This window comes from Cynoglossus semilaevis, chromosome 10 (genome assembly GCF_000523025.1).
Source record: "Cynoglossus semilaevis isolate Cse_v1.0 chromosome 10, Cse_v1.0, whole genome shotgun sequence".
Lineage (NCBI taxonomy): Eukaryota > Metazoa > Chordata > Actinopteri > Pleuronectiformes > Cynoglossidae > Cynoglossus > Cynoglossus semilaevis.
The window spans coordinates 13,914,977-13,918,031 of record NC_024316.1 but is presented as its reverse complement, the minus strand read 5'-3'; the positions used below and the strand labels follow the sequence as shown (position 1 = coordinate 13,918,031).

Below are 3,055 nucleotides of genomic sequence, written 5' to 3'. Positions count from 1 at the left end.
TGGTCTACAATGACCAATATATTAAAATACGTTTAGAAGAACAGGTAGTAGTAATAATTTTGTTAAAATCTCACACTTCAAATTGTCCATTTATTGATCCGAATGACCACAAAACTCAAAACCGTTTGTCCATAAAATATTAAAATCATTCAGTGGTTATAGATGAAGAAATACTAAAGTTCTTAGTCTGCCCTGTAAAGGTCCGGGGTTACTTTGTTCAGTGGGGCTATTTTTACCCCAGATCATGGCAGTATGACATCATCATTTAGGATTGGATATTCATTGGAGAGAAATCCAATGTAGGCGTATCCTGTTGATGGGAAATTTGATGTGATTACATCAGCAGGCTGTATCACTGTCATTATGTGATCGTTTTCCTCTGCATCAGGCTGCACTACTTCATCCCTTGGACTCAATGATGACACAGAGTCTGAACATAAACACATCCACAGATGGAGTTCCATGAATTCACACACAAATACACACTGCTGTACTAATCCAACATACGCTTAGTTTTCCAGTAGATTCACAGTCATCATAATATTATTAACACCATCCTGTAAAGTCTAATGGTAATACATATTAATACATATTAATATATTAATGAGACCTCAGACACCAGGTAGATCAGACGGACCTGGGCCATAGAGAGACCTCAGACACCAGGTAGATCAGACAGACCTGGGCCATTTTCCCCAGTTACTAAAATAGTTTAAATGCTCTTAAATTTGTAAACACACATTTATCTTAAAATACAAAACCATTCATTTAGTTTCTTTATGTGAATCTTTTCTGATTTTAGAATTTATGGACAAAAGGGTGGGAAGCAGCCAGCTGGCCACGAGTGGTACTACACACATCATTATTTTGTCTTGGAAACTTCAATCTTTAATATATACCTTCTGTAGGATTGTTGTTTCAATAAAACAGGACACAAAAAATAACGAGTCTCTTCTACTCTGATGTATTGTCAGTCAGGAGACTCCACCGTGCAACAGGTCCTAGTCCCAGTGTGTAACCAGTCCTTTTTTTTTTTTTTTTTTGTTCCCCACAACGGCATGAATTCCAACACACACTTACACATACACCGGCTGTGCCTGCTGCATCAAATGCGCACGCAAGATGGGTTTCAAGAGGAGAGTGTGGAGGGATGAAGGGGGAGCTACATCTTCAGCTCTACCACTCCCCCATACTACCCCTCTCTCCCTCTCCCTCTCCCTCTCTCTCTCTCTCTCTCTCTCTCTCTCCTTGATGCAGACTGGAGGTGAAGCGGTTTTTCTCTCCCCTCCTCTTCATCCGGGGGAAACCTGGACAGACACACCGATGGACTTCCCGACTGACCGACATTTCGGGATTTGTGACCTTGACAACCACAACTTGCCGGTGACAGCGGGGGGCAGCAGCTAAGGAGCAGCAGAAGAAGAAGACCTTAAACCGCGACACTTCAGTTCACAGTGACCCGAAGAGACACGCAACAACTTTGAGCCGCTGTGGCCGCGGGCCGGTGTGCGGGGAGCCCTGGTTCTGTTCGGACCTGAACGCGACCACAGGTATGAACTACACCAACAACCGTGGACATGTACAAGCATGTGCTCAGCATCTCCGCCCGTGTGTGTGTCTGTGTGTGTGTTTATACGCTGTCGGGGACCACTGTTTGCGGCTACATGCGTGGTTCTGCAGTGTGTCAGCGTGTTTATGTCGAGCTCGGCTGAAAGGCTGCCATAACAGTGTAGATAGAGTGACGTTCTGTTGTGTTTATCGCAAAATTTAAATAATTACGTTCCGTGCGCATGTGTTGCGTGTTCGGAGCGGCACTAACAGTGTGTTTGTACCCGCCGCAGCTCGTGGTGCGTTGAAGTGACAGGTGGAGACCTGGAGAAGAAATATGGAAGTGTTGACGGGAGAGTGTTTACTGATGCACCGATGCTGCAGCCGAGAGTTATGCGTTGTTTTTTCCTGGTTTGTGTGTGTGTGTGAATCATTAAGTCGTTCCTTCCAGGATGCTGTTGGTATAAAACCAGCTCAATACTCCATTTGTCAGCACTCAGATAGTGTCAATAATTCTGGGTATGTACAAAAATGATGGGCATGTGTGAAACACACAATCTCTACCAGAAAAGTTTTGAAGTTTATTTATAAACCTAATTATAAATAAATCTGCCTTCTTAGTGATAAAATGATACAAACCTCCCTCAACCGCACAATTATGGTTTAACTGAGAAAATAATACATAATACATGACATCAGGATGTTCTAAAATCCACATATATCGACATCATTTGTGTGTGTACCATCATGGCGTCAGGGTGAACAAACCTTAAAACTACCTGTGACCTCAACTTATACTGCACCTGAAGAACCAGGCAGTAAAACGAGGATGAGAAGTTGACCTGTCTCTGTCTCTATACAGTCAATACTTTACATTTCTCTAATGTCTGTTGGAAACTGTTCCAGGACAAACAAACAAACAAACAAAACAATTATAATTATACAGGACAAAGAATGACATTAATAACTATTTACTGTTTGGTAAAACTTGACATACATTTTGCTGTCATGTTACTCTCTTGTTAAATTGACATCTTGGCTAAGTGAACATGTATTTTTGTACTTCTCTAGCATTAGCTGTTAGAACTTCTATCTCTGTGTCTCTACGTCTCGTGTCTACAAAACTCAAATGCCATCCATCATGTAAATGGAATACACTGCTTGAAGCTGCTCTGACACAAGGCAACGCAAATAGAAGACCATGGCAACCAAGTCAAAGTGTTCCAGTGTGTGAGGAACAACGGTACCACAGTACAAATGCTATTCCCATCATATTCAAAAAGACCTTCGTCTGAATCCAGATTTACATTTTTGTGAACACTGCCTCCTTTCACTCAGGGACAAAATAGTGCACAGTGACTTGGTCTTGACCAAGGTCTTGACCAAGGTCTTGACCAAGGTCTTGACCCCTCTGAAGTACTTGTACTGTAGGCACAGCTTCACGTCTACTACACGTGCAGCTTCTCCATTCTCATATGCACTACAGCCAGGTGCTACTCTGAGTGTG

General features: G+C 42.5%; 1 protein-coding gene across 1 annotated transcript in view; it reads left to right on the top strand.

Annotated features, from left to right (window-relative positions):
• The first annotated feature begins 906 nt into the window (after window positions 1–906).
• The window catches only part of oprl1 (opiate receptor-like 1), a 38,972-nt gene continuing 36,823 nt past the window's right edge, over window positions 907–3,055 (top strand). Inside the window, exon 1 of the mRNA XM_008318934.3 lies at window positions 907–1,550. The gene's annotated coding sequence lies outside the window, so the exon portion shown is untranslated. The remainder of the gene's footprint in view (window positions 1,551–3,055) is intronic.